Source organism: Myxocyprinus asiaticus, chromosome 3 (genome assembly GCF_019703515.2).
Source record: "Myxocyprinus asiaticus isolate MX2 ecotype Aquarium Trade chromosome 3, UBuf_Myxa_2, whole genome shotgun sequence".
NCBI lineage: Eukaryota > Metazoa > Chordata > Actinopteri > Cypriniformes > Catostomidae > Myxocyprinus > Myxocyprinus asiaticus.
Genome location: NC_059346.1, coordinates 37360141 through 37383410, shown reverse-complemented (window position 1 = coordinate 37383410; position 23270 = coordinate 37360141). Strand labels below are relative to the sequence as shown.

Genomic DNA, 23270 nt, shown 5'->3' with positions numbered 1-23270 from the left:
ACCATCCACCCACCCCTCTATGTGAACTGCCCCTGTCACACAGCGCCGCGTGCTCACCGTATCTCCTGCAGTCGCCTTTTGTCCCAGATGCCCGACTCAATCTAGCTCTGGCTGTTGTCTTGTGCTGTCGCGGAGTCCAATCGCTGTCCTGTCAAGTTCACTGACAAACGCCAGCGCCTATTAACAACGTGACGACAGAGACACTCACACTCCAGCGCCACTCCCATCCATTCATAAACTGGAGCGCAGCTCTTCTTCAGCTCGCGATAAAGCGCGTGGACAGCGACGTGTGTTAGTTCGCCGCTCAAAGACTAACGGAGAGCGATGGAAAAGGGTTGGACATTGTTGTGTTCAAAACAAATATATTACTAGTTAAATCTGGCTTTATCATGAGTTTGATAATACTAAAAAAATGCAGATAATAATGCACCGATGCGTGTTGACAGTGAATTTGTCACCAATTGTTTTCTTGAACCTTTACAGTCAGTGGTTAACACGCGTGACAGTTAATGTTTACAGTGCCAGAACAAAATAAATAAAAGAAATGTAAATATTTGCAATGTAAATATCATAATTGTTTTCATCAAAATATAAAAAAGAAGATAAACACAAAATATTGCAAAGAATTTAATTAAAAAGCTGAGAATTATTTTAGATAATAAATTGACTAATGGTTATTTACTTCTTGAATATTGAAAGATAGGCCTGCTGTTGGTTTAACTTGACAAATGTAGCACAGAAAGCATTGCAATGTGCAACAAATCATGCAGTTACAGAAAATATGTCAGGATTACACTACCTGCTTTAGTGCAAGCTTATTGGGAAATTGATCAGCAATGCACATATATGGCCTACACCCAGTGAAACGCATGCAGCTTCATCTCATTACAAACACATCTGGGGCATGTTCAGCTGGGTTTGTTATCCTAGAACATTCTAGAATTTCAGATAATTGCAGAGAACAGAGACTCCCCCATGTAATTTGAGACAGAATCCAGCCTTAAGTAAAACTTAAACCTAAATAAAAGCCTTTTTTAGTTAATGCATGCTCATCAAAGTTGCTAAAATGTTAAACTGTGCCATTTAATATTAAAAATTAATCTTGAAAACTTATAGGTTTCATTTGACATGGGCAGAGAGTTCTTATCATAAAACTGTAGATAAAATAAAAGATAATGCCAGAATCCTTTAATTTGTATTTAATTAGGATCCTTTTATTGTTTCTTTTGAGACCAAATAATTTGCATACATAAATCAATTTGTTTTGTCAGAAAGTTACAAAGAATGTTAAGATTTCCTTTTCTAAAATCTAACAAAGGATTCTATGGCATGTCACTGACAAAGCAAGAATTTACCATGTATTTGCAATACAGTACACTATTCCATAATGAATGAGCATAATTAGGTGATGCTGTTTACTGTCCATTGATCTTAGAACTTTCTGAGAAGTGACCTGATATTCCTTTATCCTCTTAAGTAACATCCTCTGAGTTATTCTGAATAATTTTATGCACATTGGTTTTGTTGAGCCTGAATAACAGTTGAACAGTATGGAGGAAAGATATCAGGCTTTTCAACTGAAGATGTATTAATAATTAGGAAGGTTATTTGATAATTGCCAGTCTGTATTTGATTCTATTTGATTTTTACTTCTATCTATCTATCTATCTATCTGTCTGTCTGCCTGTCTGTCTGCCTGTCTGTCTGCCTGTCTGCCTGCCTGTCTGCCTGCCTGTCTGCCTGCCTGTCTGCCTGCCTGCCTGCCTGTCGGTCTATCCTTCCATCCAGCCAACCACAAATACATCCACACATCCATCCATCCACCCATACACTTACCCACCCATCCATGCATCCATCGAGCCATCGATCCATCGATCCAAGTACCCACCCACCCATCTACCCATCCATCCATCCATCCACCTAAATGTCTTGACGACTTTTACCTATCAAGTTAAATTTGTTGGTTTTGAAATTGATCAAATGCTTTGTAGTGTAGTTTTTTGTGTGTAGACAGTCTACAGTACAACAAGTTGCTTATTCCCCCTTTACCACCCAACCCTAACTGGGTATATATATATATATATATATATATATATATATATATATATATATATATATATATATATATATATTATTATTATTATTATTATTATTATTATTATTTTTTGCTCAGACTTAACCAACACTATTGATGTACCCGTGGGCACAATAGGGAAAAAAAGGTGGCTTCAGTGCAGTCTATTGCCTCTCTCCCTCCTCCCAGGGGGGTAAAGTGCTGATCATTGGGTCAGAAAGACCTTGTGTAGGCTGATTTTAACAAAGCCAATCCTGGCCAAAGCCATAGACACATGAAAGTTTAGGGGTTAAGCCCGGCCAGATCAATTTCTCTCAGCAACTCTCTGTGCCCCTGGCACTGAACAGGCAGAGCCCACAATGACTTGTTTTTTATGGCATAGAGCCGTGCCGTTCTACTCACTGATCCACTTTACAGAAGCCCATTACAGAGGTGCCAACTGAGCTTGAACAATTACCCACAAAAGCTGTTATTTACATAGATTCTGTCCCCTGGCCTAACCCCTCTGCCTGAAAAAACTGTCCAGTGCCAGGCAAGTTGAGCTCTCCTCGCTGTGTGAGATCACTTTTAGGTCCAATCAAATGCACTGTAGTCCTTTTAAAGGGATAGTTCACCCAAAAATGAAAATTCTCTCATCATTTACTTACCCTCTTCTTTCTTCTGCTGGACACAAACAAATATCTGAAGCTAAATGCAGCATAAAAGTAATCCATATAACTCCAGTGGTTAAATTGATATCTTCAGAAGCGATATTATAGGTATAGGTGAGAAACAAATCAATATTTAAGTCCTTTTTTGCTATAAATTCTCCTCTCTGCCCAGTAGGTGGTGACATGCACAAAGAATGTGAATTGCCATAAACAAAAGATGAAGGTGAAAGTGGAGATTGATAATAAAAAAGGATTTAAATATTGATTTGTTTCTCACCCACATGGATTAAACCACTGGAGTCGTATGGATTACTTTTATGCTGCCTTTATGTGCTTTCGGACCTTTAAAGTTTTGTTACCCATTCACTTGCATTGTAAAGACCTACAGAGCTGAAATATTCTTCTAAAAATCTTTGTTTGTGTTCTGCAGAAGAAAGAAAGTCATACACATCTGGGATGGCATGAGGGTGATTAAATGATGCGAGAATTTTCATTTTTGGGTAAACTATCCCTTTAGACATCTGGGGTGGAAATGCTCCTTTATTCGAATTTTTTGCTGTTGTAATAATCAGATTTTTTGCTTAAATTTAATTTGCAACTTGCATGGAAACATAGCTATAGATATGGAGATCACGGTTTTGATTTGAGGTTAAACTGCTGAGGTAAGGATGAAAAGGTGGTGTTGTCCCCAACTGATAAAGCCACTTGGATGGGTGTTGAAAATCTTGAGTTACAGAGAAATACGTCTAGTTGATCAGAATCAACATGATGTTGATGTATGGACTGAACTGTGGGCACGGATGGTAAACCTTTCTCCAATAAACATAGAGCTCAGTCAAATTAAAAATAACATTTATTTGTGACTACTAGAATACTGCTATTCCAAATTGAGGCTAAAAGTTCTTATGTGGGGAAAACTGTCACAAAAGCTCACTATCAATGGAGAACAGTTGTTAATCAGACTTGAACTAAACTACTGAGAATTTAAGTTTTGCAGTCAGCCCATCGACACACCTGCGCTCTGCCAGCCCCCATCGCTTTCTTCCCTATGTTCCACTAAAAATCAGCATGGTATGGTCTGATCTGGGTTGGGCTGCAAAGCCCAACTGTACCCACCACATGCCCATCCTGAGCCTGGCTTACCACAGAGTGCTATGAATAGAAGCTTAGAGAACGAGAAATAGGCAGTAGGCTTTGGCACATGCCACACTCCTAGCAGCGTCACACCTCCGACCAGCACTTTGGGGTCGCCATGGAAACAGGGACGAGCTAACGCTGCCCTTACATCTTCGTTTCATGCCCACTCAAGATTATTAACGTTACATGTCTATTTAACCTAACCTCCATGACAGGTGATAGCCAGCCTCTGTCATTTCAGGGTCAGAAGAGTCCAGACCAGCAGGTGTCTTTCACTGGATTATCATTCATATGGCTCAGATGAAAAAAACTCTTATACTAGTCTCTGAGCAAGAGTTTTCTCAAAGTTTTTTCTTCAAAATGTGTGCGCACAGGTAGCAATTTGCTTAGCATTTATAACGAGAAATTTGAAACATATTTTGAGGTATATGAAACAGTGTAGATCCAGGCAATATTTAATTTAAAGCTGAAGATTGTAGCCTAATTTTTAAAACAGAATTGCAAATATAATCACTGTATTCAAACAGATTTTTCCATTGGTTGTACAAACAGATAATCCCACCCCAAACTCACACCATTGGTCGAACCATTATTGCTGTGTCCGACTGGACAGGCTGCTCAAACAAACAAAGGGATGTTTTGATAGCGCCACAGTGTTACACTTTTAGGTGAAATCAGCCTACATTCAGTACATACCTACAACTGCCTACATACTGTATGGTTCACTCTGCATATTAAGCTGGAATTTTAACCGAAACAATTTAATCAGCTTTAAGCAGTTTTACAGTAGCTAAACAAAGCATTATGTTTTTAATTATGGAAGTAGAGGGCATCCAACAAAATTGCCCTGCAAAATTAAAATGCAATTTTCACACTTTGTTTTCTCAGAATCTGAGCAAAGTTAAAGGAATAGTTCACCCAAAAATGAAAATTTGCTCACCCTCAGGCCATCTACGGTGTATTTGAGTTTCTTTCTTCATCAAAACAGAATTTAAGACATTTAGGATTTCATTTCAGGCCTCCTCCTTTAAACAATGCAAGTGAATGTCCTCTATTTTTTGACGGTCCAAAATGCATATTTAAGGTGCATCAAAATAATCCACACAACTCCAGTCGACAAATAAAGTTCTTCTGAACCCAAACGATTGATCGTCTGTCACAGCGCAGATCATAGTCTATGAGACCCAATTTCTCGCTAAACTAAATTTTGACCAAATATGACTGCGTTTGCGTTTTTATGACTAATGTGTAGATACTAACTGGAGTTCCATGATAGTAGAATCTACTGCTTGTAAGGTAACCAGCAATATACCTGTGTACATTCCAGAGAGTAAAATATGATCACAGTGTACCATTAAAGCCTACCTCCTACATATTATTGTCAAAGGCTAAATTGTGATCCTTACACTTCAGTTGATCACTTTCAATTAGTGATGGTCCTTATTAACTCTATGGAAAGATGAAATGAACAGCCTGTCATATTTGTCTTTCTGCTTCATTTATATTTCAGTATTTGTTCACCGTTGATCACACTGCCCAGACCTGCATGCCCATCTGGAGGCCACATGGGTCCATCAACCCAGTCTCCTGTATAAACCCGGTCAAGAGGAGAATTCCCTGTATAGGTGTTCTATTTACAGGGCATTCCGATGGCACTGCTTCTAGGATCTTGTGACTGTGTGGTGGCAAGTAGGCTTGTGTATCTGTAATAGGGAACACAGAGTCTGAAAGTTAAAGTTAAAATCTGACTTTATGTGTAGCAGTGGTGAGGTTGTTTGTATTTGGTTAAGTTAGTGTAAATTTGTGTTGTAAACTGGATAGAAAAAGAGAGAAATATATTGGTATATAAAGTATATAAAGGTTTAGGCCTAGAACCTTGGGTGTTTTAGGAGGGGCTGCAATGATTGGGGTCAGGTTTGTGTTTTAGAGTGTAGTTACGACTAGGTCAAATATCTGCTCAGCACCGCAAATTTAGATCCTCTCAGAGGGCAAAGGCCAGTTTGGGTTACTAGTTGATTTCCTTGAGTGACAGCACAGCTGGGGCATACAAACACACACACATTCATAAGTACACATAGACACACACACACCCAGTACAGAAGAAAATAACCTCCAGAGTACTCCCTTGTTTGCTCATGGTAATTACATATTATGTAATTGATATGTCTCTGATGTGGCCTGTACCTCTTTGCTGATATTGTCTTGAATTTTTAAAAAGTTGGCCAATTCTACACAACATCCTTCGAGGCAAAATCTGTAGGACTGTATGTTATTTTTAGACAGTGATTAAGTATTTGAACAAGCACACAGATCAGAAAAAAATAACAAACATCTCTGCACTCACAATCGAGACAAGAAAACATTGTTTACACTGCTACATTATGTCGAAGTCATGTTCCGGTTTCAACTAATATTAGCAGTTTGTAAGACTGGTTTCTGGAAAAATTCAGAAATGTCAACAAAACCTAATGTTTACCTCGTGGCTTTTAAGTCTGTTATGGATGAATAGATATAACTGCTCTAGATCAAAATCTTAAGTGAATATCTGTGTACGCCATGAAGTCACCAGTTTCCCATCTGATACAGATGAAAACATATTGACTTTAAACTTGATATATGAAACCAGGCCTGAACACGCTGTGAAGAACTTACCAGGAACTCCATGGTAAGACCTTGCTGCTCTACAAATATTATTAGTTGACATAATCAGGAAGTGTCTATCTAAAGACTGTAGAGCCTAGACACACATACACATAACTCATATGTATTCACGTCATCTTCAGAAGTATGCTGCACCTGCTAACGTGTTAATCCCTAACGCCTTTCTCCTGATGCCAAGCCTTTGGGCTGCCTGTCTGCCACTGTCTGCCAAACTCACACCCTTGTGCCCTACCCTGCTATGTCGTTTCATTACACCTTGCACGAGACTTCCACCTCTTCTGATAACTGAGGTGCAAATTCACCATAATGGCAATAAGTACGGTTGATCTTTATACACATTAACCTCTTTAATGGGGCTTTGAGATAACCAGAGGGTACTACATCATATTGGATGCTGTTGTCACTAGCTGAGATATTTTAGGTTCGTCCAAAACAATCTTAATCAATGGAATATTGACATAAGTGGGTTTTTAGGAATGTGCTAAAATCTAAAAGTCATAGACAGACTTTCACTTTTGTTATTGGGGATCGAGGCATTTCTGTAACAAATATACAACGAAACGTGTATTTTCATATTTAACTTTTTGACGCACAGCCTTGCTGAAAAAACCCCCCACTTACATCCTGGTAGCATTGGGAAGTCCAAATCATTCAAGTGAATCAGTTTGTTCGTTAAGTTTATTAACTGGTTTCAGTGAATAGTTTATTATCTATTAATTGGTTAAAAACGATTCACCAATTCACTTATATGTAGCAATGGTAAGTCAATTTGAATAAATTGGTTTGTTCGGACGGTTCATGTAAATGAACTAGTTCAAATAAAATAAATGATTCCTCGATTCATTCAAGTCACTTTTAACTAAATATTAAGTTAATTGCTGCTGTCTTTTCACTATTTACACCTCAGTTATATAATATAGTGTGTTTTTAAATCTTATTGGCCACACTTCATATTAGATAGGTGTCTTTAATTGCTATGTACTAACCAATGCTGGGCAGATTACTTGTGAATAAAATAATGTGACAAAAAATGCAATCAGTAACAGTCTTCTTATATTACATTTTTGGGTAAATCTAATCTGATTACTTCTTGATTACTTTCAACCTAATTCTGTTTTATTTTATGTCACATGCATTTGAGTAGGATAAAGAGGAAGAAAATGTACTCCATTCTTTATTACTAACAAAAAGAGTCTCAAAAAAGAGCTCCTTGTGACATTTTAAAAAAGTGCATTAAACATTACATGAATGAAATAAACATTAAATCTAACAGCAATGACAGTGCATGGCCAAAGTTTAGAATTCAAAACACTGAGACAGCAAGTTCATTTTAAGTGCATAAAACAATAGCAGCATTACGAATATGAACATTAATGAACATAAAACGTTCATAAAATGAACAAAAATTAATGACCATAAAATCAACAGCAACAACGTTGCCTAGGTCAAAGCTTTAATCTGAAAACACTGAAATACTGTTAACCCTTACTGTTACTGATAGTCCATCGCCTATTCCAAAGCTGAGGTGAAAGGTGAAACAAGAATATTCTAAAAGAGCAGAATATTTTAAAACAGCAGAGTTCCACCGAGTCACACAAGGAACAATTGTGTCAAGTTTTATGTCAAGTTTCATGCAGTGGACACCACTGCATCAGCAGCAACAGTAAAAGCGATGGGCTTTGTTCTATATTGCTGCACATTTTGCAGTTGAACTATTGTGTACCCTGCGGGCAGGACCCTTAGAGATGACATTCACTAGATCCTTTGAAGCAATTAAGTTCAATGTGTGAGCTGCACACCATTGGTGAGGTAGAAATAAATAATAATAATACAAAAACATATCTAATTCATTTTAAGTGCATAAAACAATAGAAAAATTACATGAACAATCAGTAATGAACCTGAAATCAATAGCAGTGACATTGCTAGGTCAAAGCTAACAGCTCAAAACTCTGACACACTTACATTTAACCCTTACTACTTAGTAATAGTCCATCACCTATTCCTTAGCTGAGGTGCGTATCTTACTGTTGCAACGTAAAAGGAGCACATGCTCGAAATCTGTGAGACTATTGTGCTTTGGGGTAAGAATATGTAGATATTGATATGAAAATGATCAATAAATTACTTACAATATATCCCGTTGCCTTGTTAATATGCAATCATTTAATCTATAAAAAAGTAACTGTAGTTCCGAGTATTTTAAAATGTAATTTAATCTTGATTTCTGTAATCTGATTATGTATTCCAGATTACTTGTAATCTGTTACTACCCAGCACTGGTACTAACATTAAAATACATACAATACAATGTATTTATTTGTGTAACTACATCTTGTTCTGCAAAATTCTCACAAGATTCACATTTGCTGCTACTGAGGTTGAGGTAAGGGCAGGTTTAGCGGTAGGGTTAGGGTTTAGGGCAGGGCTCTTCAACTACTCTCTTGCGGGGGCCAGATTATCCAGATGAAAACTTTGCGGGGGCCAACATTTTTTCCAGTATTCATCTTAGCTAGCACTTTCATTGCAAGTAACATGTTACTTAAAAAACCTTTAATACTGTGCATTTATTCATATTAAAATAGGCACAGGGTATATTGAATTATAAATTTTTAAGGTTTGGCCATAAATTCCTACATAAGATCTGGCTGAAAAATAAACATGACTTATACTCTTAACCAACAAATATTTTTTGATCAACTTTAAGTAAAAAAATATTAGTCTGGCAAATACTGTGAATTTGCACACAATAGCCAGTGCAGGAGCTAGATTTATGTGTAGGTAATCATTGGCAAAAGAATAACAAACCGAGGGTACGTTTACACCACAACAATGTACTAAAAACAGAAAAGTTTTTCCTTTGCGTTTTTGAAAAGTTTCGCGTACAGACGACATCTTTGTCAAAACGATCCCCGTTCACACGGATCCGCGAAAACGATTAAAAACGCTGTATTATGCATGGGCCAGTAGTTGGCGATGTCACTTTGTAAAGAAACACTACGCGCCTGCGCACATAAGCATTCTTCCACAGAGCGGTGAATACAAATAATGAAGATGGCGAAAGCATCGAACAATTTTGTCTCGATGGACGATGAGGTTACTTTATTACTACAATTATTTTGCTGGAGAAGCGTCAATAAACTCAAAATCTTGAGCAGCACAAACACAGTCCTGTAGTCCACTTTTGTAGTTTTGAATGTCTCGCACGTTGTTTTGAAGTACTCGCGCGCATGCCTATAGACTAAACTGTCAAGATTATTCAATAAATTATGCTCATTTTTACTATCACTTCGTCTCCTGCCTTCTTCTGTATTCCCCCTGCTGACTCAGACTGCTGTTGATGTTGACTTGTTTTTGGATATCAGACAGAACTCTGATATATGGATATCTTCTGACGGAGAGAGAGGTCTTGTGTACACTGGATCTAACATGCATTTTCACTGCCTCATGTTTTCATATTCTAATCATATCATTGAATACTGTACATGGCATCACATCTCTGTCTATGGGCTATATACATAAGCGGTGGGTGAATGAATTTCAGGGTAAAGGTACATCAGATATAATTAAGTAAATAAATAAATAACATTTAAAATTCAAATACATTTTTCCCATCTGAATCAATACATTAATTTCAAGATTTTCAAATTGCAGGTTCCCTGCCTACTGTACAATGTTCACACTCCATACAGGTGCATCTCAATAAATTAGAATGTCGTGGAAAAGTTAATTTATTTCAGTAATTCAACTCAAATTGTGAAACTCGTGTATTAAATAAATTCAATGCACACAGACTGAAGTAGTTTAAGTCTTTGGTTCTTTTAATTGTGATGATTTTGCTCACATTTAACAAAAACCCACCAATTCACTATCTCAACAAATTAGAATACATCATAAGACCAATAAAAAAAAAAAAAACATTTTTAGTGAATTGTTGGCCTTCTGGAAAGTATGTTCATTTACTGTATATGTACTCAATACTTGGTAGGGGCTCCTTTTGCTTTAATTACTGCCTCAATTCGGCGTGGCATGGAGGTGATCAGTTTGTGGCACTGCCGAGGTGGTATGGAAACCCAGGTTTCTTTGACAGTGGCCTTCAGCTCATCTGCATTTTTTGGTCTCTTGTTTCTCATTTTCCTCTTGACAATACCCCATAGATTCTCTATGGGGTTCAGGTCTGGTGAGTTTGCTGGCCAGTCAAGCACACCAACACCATGGTCATTTAACCAACTTTTGGTGCTTTTGGCAGTGTGGGCAGGTGCCAAATCCTGCTGGAAAATGAAATCAGCATCTTTAAAAAGCTGGTCAGCAGAAGGAAGCATGAAGTGCTCCAAAATGTCTTGGTAAATGGGTGCAGTGACTTTGGTTTTCAAAAACCACAATGGACCAACACCAGCAGATGACATTGCACCCCAAATCATCACAGACTGTGGAAATTTAACACTGGACTTCAAGCAACTTGGGCTATGAGCTTCTCCACCCTTCCTCCAGACTCTAGGACCTTGGTTTCCAAATGAAATACAAAACTTGCTCTCATCTGAAAAGAGGACTTTGGACCACTGGGCAACAGTCCAGTTCTTCTTCTCCTTAGCCCAGGTAAGACGCCTCTGACGTTGTCTGTGGTTCAGGAGTGGCTTAACAAGAGGAATACGACAACTGTAGCCAAATTCCTTGACACGTCTGTGTGTGGTGGCTCTTGATGCCTTGACCCCAGCCTCAGTCCATTCCTTGTGAAGTTCACCCAAATTCTTGAATCGATTTTGCTTGACAATTCTCATAAGGCTGCGGTTCTCTCGGTTGGTTGTGCATCTTTTTCTTCCACACTTTTTCCTTCCACTCAACTTTCTGTTAACATGCTTGGATACAGCACTCTGTGAACAGCCAGCTTCTTTGGCAATGAATGTTTGTGGCTTACCCTCCTTGTGAAGGGTGTCAATGATTGTCTTCTGGACAACTGTCAGATCAGCAGTCTTCCCCATGATTGTGCAGCCTAGTGAACCAAACTGAGAGACCATTTTGAAGGCTCAGGAAACCTTTGCAGGTGTTTTGAGTTGATTAGCTGATTGGCATGTCACCATATTCTAATTTGTTGAGATAGTGAATTGGTGGGTTTTTGTTAAATGTGAGCCAAAATCATCACAATTAAAAGAACCAAAGACTTAAACTACTTCGGTCTGTGTGCATTGAATTTATTTAATACACGAGTTTCACAATTTGAGTTGAATTACTGAAATAAATTAACTTTTCCACGACATTCTAATTTATTGAGATGCACCTGTACAAAACACTCCAAATGAATAAATTGTTGATTATTGTTATTTGCACAGACACCAGTATTCATATTGATAATTATACATCTCAAATTGATGCCTATCAATCCATCATTATTTATATAACACGTAATACACGTGCGCATGACGTCATCCTTTTCACAAATTCCTGTTTTTGTATGTTTACACGGAGACGATAACGGCATCGTTTTCAAAAACGTGCACTTTGAAACCCGTTTTCAAAAGTTTTAATTTTCAGGCCCCAAAACGCCGTTGTCGTGTAACTGAACAACCAAAACGCATAAAAAGTTTTCAGCTTTTAATTGACAACGTTGTCGTGTAAACGGCCCCTGAGTTGGTGTGTTTCGTGATTGAGAGGGCTGACTCACAGCTGTATAGAACCAAATATAATCAGGACATTTGCAGGTTCGGTTTCACGTATCACTGTTTTTACGAGCACTACCAACCCTGAACTGATGAGACACGCCCGTTTGACACATCAAGAATTGTGAATAAAAGCGAACTTTTCAGCACACTTTGGACATTCGGTTTTCATAATCGATTTCTCTTTTGTTGCCTAAGATGTGCCTATGTGCTGACAACATTTCTGTAAGAACTGTGGTGATCTTTTTTTTACATCTGTAGATTTGACCACACTCCACACAACTAAGCAATTTATATAAATACATTTGATTGAAAAAGATGCAATCAAATGCTCACCTAAACGGTGCAATCCACGTTTAGCAAAGCAGTGTAACTAAACTATCACCAGAAAGGTTTAAACACGTGCTCCGGTCTGGACAAGTGATGATGGCTGAATGCTGTTGCAGGTGCCAGTGAGTGCTGTTAAACCAAAGTCTTTCTAGCAAGTCATTCTACTGGCAGCCATCTTTGGAACGCTCTCGGGAGGCTATTTCCAGTCATGCCAGTGCAGCACCTATCTACTTGAATGGGGGAACTGGCTCAAAAATGGTTGGTCAATATTACGATCAAAGAACATATTTCAAATCAGCAGTAAAATCTGACAACGCTTGTATCATAAATTGTGCTTCTTTACCTCAGATTACCCTAAAAATGCATTTTTCCCAGCTTGTATAGCTAATACCCATGCACATTCTCAAGATGATTGACAGGTGATTTCTGTATCTAAAAGGTGATTGGCTCTTTTACTTGTAAGGCGGGACTTCCTTTCAACATCCATTGACCGTTGGGTGCGTTACTTCTTGGTTGGGTGTTCCAATTTCTCCCATTCATTAAAACAGAAGTGGCCCGTCTCTGCTAAATAGTCTCTGGTTAAACTCACCGTTGATTGCTGAGGCTCACGTCTGTGAACGCTGAGTTTTGCACAGAGAGCGCTCTGGTATTTCAGATGGTGAGGCAATTTTATCAAAAATCAGTCAGAGGGCCAGACAAAGATGATTGGCGGGCCGCCAGCTGACTAGCCCTGGTTAGGGTAAGGGTTAGGTTTAGGATTAGGGGTAAAGTTAGCAGAGTAACTACAGATGTAATTAAATGCAGACCCTTAAAGTGTACAATGCAACAACACTTATGTACATAATAAAAACATTGAATCAAAATTCTTAGGTACATAGTAGTTTAAGACACCTTATATAAAGTGGGTTCATTTTATTTGTTGTATTTTTTATAAACGTATGGCTATGCTCAATTTAACGTTGCCACCTTGAGGGTTTTGTTTTTGTGTAACACAATCTAAATACCCTATAGCCTTTGTTGTAAAAAAAAAACAACAAAAAAAAAACAAACAATAATGATCTTTTAAATATAGGCCTATAATTATATTTAAGACTATATTTATAGTTCATATAGCCTAACTGGTTCTATAAGGACTACTGTTTAACTATATTGTTAGAACTTCTGATTGCAGATTTAAATATTTTATCTAATAGTAGTTATATATTTAAATAGATTTTCTTCCTTAAATAGCTTTAATGTTAGCTACTTTTTGTTGGTAACTTGTAGTGTAGCTACATTTCCAAAAGAGTAGCTTGACTATAGTTTAGCTACTTAAAGTTATGTGTAGATTGTAGCTCAAGAAGAAAGCTTCCCTAAAACTGCACAGTCATCACAAATGAGCATAGCTGTATCATCTCGTGCACAGCCAACAGAACAAAAGCATGCTGATTGTCATAACAATGGCAAAGTGTAAGATGCAGAGCGAGAAGAAGGGTAGACTCAGTAGGCTGAGATGTTATATCAGTCATTACTACACCATTCTATTGCACACAATAATGATAATAAATCTTGCATTTTATTTTACAAGCGCAAACAATTATAAAACAAATTTGCCTCTGTGATCGCACTCCTCAAACCTATGCTAAAAGCAGAGATTACTTTTCTTGCTAGGAATAATTCATTAAGTAGTTTATTTGATTTGAATATCAGCTGCACTGTAACTGAAAAGAGGATTGCAAAAAACAAATAGATCCATCATGAAAGTGCTACCCACTGCCATCTTAAAGCCCATTAAGACTCATTGGCCCCACACTGCCTGACAACTCTGCCATTTCACTGTACAGTGGACAAAAATCTAAGCATGTTTATTTAACACTAAAGCACTTAAGCCAGGATGCTTCTTGAGCCAGCCAGGGGACTGGCGTGGTATGTTAATGTGGAATATTTATTTACTGCTTTGATTTCTCTGGTTTGATACTGCCTCCATATACAGTAGGTATTATGCTGGATAATACAGCTAGATAAAGAACTAAATTATTATCTTAAATGAAAAGGTAAAGGGATAGTTCACCCAAAAATGAAAATTCTCTCATCATTTACTCACCCTCATGCCATCCCAAATATGTATGACGTTCTTTCTTATGCTCATCTACGTTCTATGGGTGACAGGGCTTGCTCTTCTTATGCTCCTAAATTGTGGAACTCACATCCAGCAGACATATAAAAGAAGCACAGACTTTAGGCATTTTTAAATCTTTTCTTAAAACATTTTTCTTCAGGATAGCTTTTACTTGACTTGACTTATATTTTTGTATTCTGATGTATTATTATCTGTGTTTTGATATGCTTATTTATATACTATATGAACTATATATTTTTTTATGCTTTGTATAATTATATGCTTGTGTTTTTACTGTGTAAAGCGCCTTGAGAAGCTACTTGTAAACGAGCTGTATAAAAATAAAGTTTATTATTATTATTATGCTGAACACAAAAACAAACAAAGATTTAATTTTGTATTTATTTTTAAGAATATTTCAGCTCTATTGGTCCATACAATGCAAGTGAATTGTGGACATACCTTTGAAGCTCCAAAAGGAGATAAAGACAGAATAAATGTAGTCCATAAGACTCCAGTGGTTTAATCCATGTCTTCAGAAATGATATGATAGGTGTGGGTGAGAAACAGATCAATATTTAAGTCCTTTTTTACTATCAATCTTCACTGCAGTTTCACTTTCTTCTTTGTGCAGATCACCATCTACTGGGCAGGTGGGAGAATTTATAGTAAAAAAAAACTTAAATATTGATTCGTTTCTCACCCACACATATCATATAACTTCAGAGGATATGGATTTATCCACTGGAGTCATATGGATACTTTTATGCTGCCTTTATATGCTTTTTGGAGCTTCAAATGTTTGGTCACCATTCACTTGCATTGTATGTTCTGAAGAAAGAAAGTCATACACATCTGGGATGGCATGAGGGTGAGTAATTGATGGTAGAATTTTCATTTTTGGGTGAACTATCCCTTTAATATACTGTCAGGTTTTTTTTTTAGCTTTCTTTTAACAGGAATCTCAACTGAGGTCTGTAAACCTGCTCCTCAAATTATTTTTTATGAGTATAGGACTCTATAATTACTGTGTACACATGATACAAGCTGTAAGCAGTTTGGATTCAGAATTTCCTCAATAGCCCAAATGATATCCACAGGACATCGGTTGCCAAGGTTAGTTATTCACAAATTCATGAGCTGATTATTCATAACAAATCTTACTTAAGAGTTGACAGGGCTATGCGACCACATTAATTGGAGTTTGTTTGTGATCATCGATATCTTACTACACCTCTTGGGATGATTGTAATAAAATTAGAAATATCAGTTTTAAGGGCTGATCATATAACCAGCCTCTGTCTGATCATTGTTACAATAAAGGATAATGTCAGGGTAGACTGGTGACCATTAATCTCGATGACAAACCAAATGAATAAAATGCTTTTATTTGTTGCATTGTCCCATCGGTAGGACAGAGAGTTCCTTAAAATAAGATCACTATCCTTTTTCTTCTTATCACACCGCCCAGCAGTGGAGACGGGAGCAGCTGTTCGAGCTGGGTAGAGTGTGCACACATCTCACTCCCGCTCTCTCTCTCTCTCGATGACCAGATGAATCATCAGCATGGTGTCAACCTCTTTCTCACTCCAGTTTCTATCACTCGCTGTCTCTTGCCAATCCCTAGTCTCTCTCCTCCACTATTTTCTCAGCCAGTCCCTGTCTGTGTGTCTGATCCCCCTCCTCTTCCTTTTGCTTTTCTTTCCCCTCTTTCTCCCCCCTTTCCCCCTCCTACTGATTCCAGTCTATTTATATCAACTCTTTTCAGGAGACACTTTTCCCTAATTTCATCCTTGCGTCTGTTTTTCCCTCAGCTCCATACTGGTGAGGAATTACTTTGTCAATCCCTGTGTGGCGGAGCTTTCCCAGCAGGCTCAGCTTTAAGACCGATAGTGTCTGGAAAATCTTGAGAGGGAGTGTAAGTGCCTCGTGTTCCATCCTGACATCTCTGAATTAATCATTCACATTAATGGGATGCGTCCAGTGGCTTTTGTTTGCGGAACATCAAAGCCGGGTCGCTGGGTTTGGCTATTGCTAAAAATACGATGAAAAACAGGCACGACAGAAACTGAATGAACTGTTTGTTACAATTTAATGTACAATAGACAATTATTCTGCACAATTCAAAGAGGATGTTTTGTAAATCTCTTTCTTATCATCGAAAGACAAAGTAATGTGCGTCTGCAGAGTGATATAATTGGGGTCACTTCTGTCTACCACACTCCAAACCCTCTCCTTCTCTCATTTACATGAATAAACATCTAACATCTTTCATCGCAACATATTCCATTCAGACTAATGAGCCTATTATGGTCTCTATTGGCTTTTGTAATACCAAGTATGGGAGCCGGTTTTCTCAAAGGACAAATCAAACAACAAATGCATGCTTATTTTGAAACCTAAGGGCTAATTAATTATAAAACGATGTGTCAAAGTGTAGTCAATGTGTAGTTGGCAAGTCAAAATGAGTATGATTGTCCTACATTTACATGAAATGCATAGAGGGCACAATAAATAATCAGCATCTTTCCCTCCCCTCTATTTCTGTTAAAGTTTAATAAATGAGCATACTGTGTCCACTGGTATTGCATTGTGCCACGCTGGAAGTCCCCATCTGCAACCCCCTGGGGCCACAGATCTGATGTGGTGGAGAGCATTATTGAATTTTACACAGCCTGTAACCAAGCCATAGTGTTTATCACCTCAGATCCCACTAAACACAATGACCTTAAAAACATCACTCCCTCCATGAGCTCCAGTGCTGCACAGCAGCCTTACATAATTCCATTAAATCCACATCCGATGGACACTACCCTGACTCTCTCCATCTGTCTACCATCAAATCCAATGGTCAGTGTTCTACTCTCTTTACATTAGATACTGCATGTCCCTCTGTGTCATTGATATTCACTCTAAATTTATAACAGGCATGGGGCAAAGAAAGTGTCATCCAATGGACAAAGTTAAAAGTCTTACATAAGATAGTATTGTGTTTAAACAACAGCCTGGCAGAGTTACCTGTGGATAAGTCTATGAAGCAAAAACAGAATTATGAAGACACAAATATTTTGGGGAAAATACAGTACTATAAGCATAACAAATAGTTTTGGTTACTGATAAAATATCTCGTAATCGTGATAATGTGCATGCCTCTGGTGTTCTGCTATGACCTAAAAACAGAGCAACACACCTGAGACCTACGCAGATGACTGATGTAAGAACAACAAAACATTACAGCATGATAATTCTGTGAAATCAAGGACAAGTTTTCATGATGAAAGGTGGATGTTGGGCACATCTGACAAAGTCTCTCTGTCTCTGTCTTTTTACAAGCAAACAGAGGCACAAAGGGACTTATGTTGATAGTGTTGAACATAATAATTGGTATGAAAATGCTGCTTAAATACAAATTTGTTCTTGGAAAAAAAAAAAACTCACTCGTGAGAAAAAATGCATTAAGCTTTTTAATCATTTTAAAGTTTTGTTGTCACTTCATGCATATCAATTGCATATGGTTAAAACTGAGGACAGTTAAAAACCCACTGGCAACTGGAATTATATAAATATATAGCTTACAGGTATAGTTCACCCAAAAATGAAAATTATCTCATCAGTACTTACCCTTATGCTATCCCAGATGTGTGACTTTCCTCTGCGGAACACAAACAAAGATTTTTAAAAGAATATTTCAGCTCTGTGGGTCCATACAATGCAAGTGAATGATGACCTGACCTTTGAAGCTCCTAAAATCACATAAATGTAGCATAAAACTCCAGTGGTTTTATATATATGAATTATATGAGTTATGAATATACAATGTGTTAGTTTCTTAGGCAACAAGAACATTAAAATCCCCTTTGGAAAAAATAGCCTCTGCAGTTTTTCATATTTATAACATTCAAAATAAATAAATACTTTTCAAACTTTTTTGATAGATAAGTTGTTCAAACAAAAATGTGAATACATGCTGTTTGCCTCAATAGCAGCATAGAGGTACAGTAAATTGTTCAATACCACTCAAATCAATAAATATCCTAAACTTACAACAGATTTACTAAAGGGAAAATTGTAACATTCGACATTCTGTAATTGTGACTAAAGTCACTGAAAATTATGTGAACAACAAAACACAAACAGAAAATTCTCTAACATAGTATATTCATATTGATGCTACGCACCCACGTTAGGAGGGAATCTATACTGTATGTTCTCCTGATACTAATATGTTAAACATTTTACCTCAATATCAGAACATGAGAAGTGTATAACTGGCAGTCAGGTAGACATATTAAATTCCACCCACTGATGTTCAAGTGGTGCTTTTTTAGTGTATTTCAGTTAGCACCTTCAACTAGTTAGAAAATCATTTTGAGATGACAATCATTCCAGTCTGACTCAACTGCACACTGATAAGTTAAACACCAATACATTGTCAAGACATGACTGTCCTCCAAAGGAATATGCCACAGGTGACTGAAGGTGATCCTCACATGATCAGGGAAACATATACAAGTAGTACACCAACAGTGTGTCCAATGGGAATGTCTTAGAAGTGTATGTTCTATGCGGTCTATGCTTGTGTGTAGCGAATGATCTCACTCAAGTCATAGCCAGTCACTGCAAAGGCGTAGCCATGCCCATCACAGAACTTGGCGCCACAGATCTGAGTATCAGTCACACACTCGTTGTGCATGTGCTCGATCTAAAAAGAGCAGATAAAAGTATGGATGTAGGTGTGTGTATGATGCTTTAGTTCTAATGACTAACATCATGTCACTGAAAATCAGTTGAACAAAATGTAAAGTGCTTTGTAACACTATATACTCATTGGTCAAATGTTCATGCCAAATGTTTTCACTGAATGATACTACTTATGCAATTATAGTGAAGGTAAAGGTAACGCTTCCTTTTGGTTGATGAGTTTTACCTCTACACTGTTAGTCTCTGGGGTCAAGCTCAGGTGCCACACTCTAACCCAAGAGTCTTCTGCTGCAGAGAGCAACTTTTTTCAGTGAAAGAAGAAAAGATATCATTAAATGAGAGTTTACCCTTTTAAAGAATACATCTACATACAATAATTTATATGGAAATGATTAGTTACAATATTAATATTTAGTGACAACTAAGGGTGAGTAAAAATATTTATTTCCAATGTAAAATGATCTTCATTTGAACGATCACAATATCGATTAGATCGATCTTTTACTCTATGCGCAACCCTCTACCACAATGAGAGGAAATCACTCGCATTTGCAACCAAATTTTGTGCCATGCGATACAAATTTATATAATTGGCAACTGGCTGGTAAATGTTTACATTTCACTCACCAGTAATTGTGTAATATGTATATTGGTGAAGTATTTAGCAGCAAGATCCTTTCACTGTGTGTTGAGAGTAAAAGTTGTTCCATGTAATGCGTGTGCAAAGACGAGATCCACACGACCCATTTCTCATTGAACGTCTCATTTAATACCCTTTCTCTTCTCTACAGTCAGTGGTTAATCAAAAACAACAAAAAACAAACATTTAATTCTAATCATGCATGGCAGAGTTGAGATAAAGCCATTCAAGTCCTCTCTCGTTAACATGTGCTCATCTACAGATGCTCTTTACAGAAACGCTGGGTTTGTTAAAGAGACAGTACCGGTTTTAGCACAAGTTCAAATATTCAATGAAAATACTTGTAAAAGTAGCAATTATAGAATTTAAATGTGTCCAAAATGATGAAAAACGAATAAAATATAATTAGTCAAATTAATAATTTCGTAATGTACCTAGTTAAAAAGTCCCCTGTATAATTAACAGCATTAGCTGGTAGAGAATTTCTTATTTCATATGTAAGCAAAAGGAACATTATAACTGAAATATACCCATATGAATGATATGGAATCAAAAGCTTGTGAATTGGAACTGAATTGGGAAATCTGTATCAATACCCAGCCCTAGTGCCAATGCTCTATTGATACTTAACTTACACGTTTGTTTAAACAATGAAAGACAAGGGGAATGTGACATTTGTTGGAAAACAGTCATTATTTGTGTAATTCTGTAGTTCTTTACTCTCTTTACTCACCAGGCCAGTGAAAGGGGAAATGTCCAGAGAGTAGATCCAGCGTGCACAGGCATTGACCTCTGCATGCACTATACCTGTGACTGCCTCGTACTGTATAGATGGATCTGTCCTGTCCCATATCCTGCAATGACTGTGCCCTTCCACAGCTTCACTGAAGAACAACTTGTGCTAAGAGAACAGGATTGCATGTTTTATAATGTACGTACTATAATATTTGCTGAGGTACATTTGTTTTCTTGCACACTTATTGTCTCTTCTATAGTGATAGTCAGTATCTAGCATACTCAAAACCAGGGATCTTGTTGAGTAGTTGAAAATCGCCTGAATCATCAGCACTAACTAAATCAGCAATGCACTCCTGGGGGGGGGGGAAACAGAAACATTTTGCAATAATAAAACTTGGACCACAAAACTGAACAAAAAATGAACAAACACATTCAAATGAAGTTCTCAATCACTATATGGTTTGCAAAAAATAAAAAAATAGCAGTTAATACCAGACTGCCTAAACACTCAGAGGCCATGTCTGTGATGGGTTCTTCGTCTTCCTCCAGAACCTCGGACAGGGTGATGTTACTGCCTTTGCTGGTAACATCAAACACCAACACTGAGCCAGATGAAATCCCTGAATTCAGGAAGTGTGTGGAAGGGAAAGGGGCACTTGCAGTATACATACACACTGATGCTTCTAATAAACTTTTGTAAATGGCTTGCTTAGAACAGAAAGATATTTACTATATGACCCTTATTGTCAATAAGGGTCATATAGTTAATATCTTTCTGTTCTAAGCAAGCCACTTTAGACTCTTACCAACACAAATGTATTTTTTCCGTACTGCTGCCATCCCTCGGGCAAACACTACCATAGCTGGGAAACAGATAATGTCTTGATCAGGCATGCAGCAGTCATAAATAACACATTTTCCTTATTTTAAAAAGTCAAAAATGGATTTCAGAACAAAGTGCTAGGGTTAGCACGAAATGTTCTGTATAAGTGGGACCAAATCATTTTGAGATCAAATCACTCAAACCACATTTAGAGATGGTTAGAGAGGTAGATCTGTCCCAGTTTTGACACTGACCTGTGGGGGTCTCTAGTGTCCAGTGCATGCCAATACACCATAATGGATCCATCCGATTCGTACATCTAATGAAAGAAAAACAGTGTCAGACATGGTTTCTTAGGCAAATATAAGGTTTTAATGACTAGTGTAGCATAACATTTGTCCCACCTGTATTCCTTTCTGAGAAGTGAGAACAAGGAGATCTCTTGAGGGCAGGACACACCAGGCCGCCTGTGAGACAAAAAGACTAGAGAGATAAATGGCTATCTTTTTAATGTTAAACTATAAAAGTTAAAAAGAGTGTCAGATTCCATGCCTATATGGTGTTAAAACGGTTACAGCATTAAGACAGTGGGCAAGACTGCACTAAAAACAACATAATCCAGAGAAACAGAAAATAAACTTTGTTTTACCTGCATGATAAGTGATGAACTGGTGGCCACGTTTCCTCTTTGGACTGCAGCTGTCGATGGGAATAGTTCAGGCCGTCCCAGGATGCGCTGATAATGTTCACCACGTTGGCGTGGACAACTGTGAAATAGGTGAAACAACGCGGCGCGATGCGCAGGACGCTCAGGTTGTTAAACAGCGCGGAAGCGCTACTCTTTATCTGAATGCTTTTCTCTTTATGATACATTTTCGCCATTTTTATGTAATTAAGAGCACCGTTTGTTCGCCATGTTAAAATGTAAATGTTATTTCTGAAAGACAAAACAGAACAATGTAAATCAGTTCCAAGTTAATAGATAAAAACGGACATTTTCCACAAAGAACTGACATAAGTTCCTGCTTAATAACGTTACAGCGCACAATTGCATTAAATCGGATTTTAGGCGCATGTTAAAAGATGGACACTCCGTTCAGCTGCAAGGTTATCAAGTCTATTAATGAGAAATTTGTCTGCAATTGCAAGAGGGACATTCAATAAACCCCGGGAATTATTATTTTTCATGAAATCCGACGTATTTCAACATAGTTCTATAGGCAAATATAATGAACCGACCCTGGCAGAAGGCAGTTGATGCCTTTTCTCTCCAGATACTCCAGTTAATAGTGCTCCAAATACAGAAAACACGCACTGTATTGTGTTTTATTGGCTCTATGAACATCAGTTAAGATGCATAATAGTGAGCTCTCACCATCTTGCGTCTCTTCCAGCCATAGTGACGGAGCAAATGTGTGTACATAATCACAACATGTGTAGAACGTCATAGATTTCGTCGTGACGTATACCGTTCTGAAACAACATATTTAAACTATTTTATAAATGTATATCTTATTTAAAATTATTTATAAAAGACAAGGAGCAAAATGAAAAAAAAAATAATAATTTGGCTCAAGTCAGTTTGCTGTGTATTTAAATAATTTAAATGATGAATTCAAACAATTGATAATTGAATAATTCGATTAATAACATGGTAATTTCAATAAATTAATGAGTAATTTTAGATTAAAAAGGCACTATACGAAACTTTAGGGTTACTTTGAGAACCCTACATGTTACTTAGCTGAAGCATGTACAAAAATT

The 23270-nt window shown here is 37.4% G+C and overlaps 2 protein-coding genes and 1 pseudogene across 2 annotated transcripts in view; 1 reads left to right on the top strand and 2 right to left on the bottom strand.

Moving 5' to 3' along the window:
* The window catches only part of rhobtb4 (Rho related BTB domain containing 4), an 85637-nt gene extending 85461 nt beyond the window's left edge, over window positions 1–176 (bottom strand). The window contains exon 1 of the mRNA XM_051662051.1: window positions 58–176. The gene's annotated coding sequence lies outside the window, so the exon portion shown is untranslated. The remainder of the gene's footprint in view (window positions 1–57) is intronic.
* LOC127420106 (uncharacterized) overlaps window positions 1–23270 on the top strand; it is a 59656-nt gene that overhangs the window by 25392 nt on the left and 10994 nt on the right. The gene's annotated exons all lie outside the window — the stretch shown is intronic.
* LOC127420098 (WD repeat-containing protein 54-like) lies at window positions 15383–22897 on the bottom strand (annotated as a pseudogene).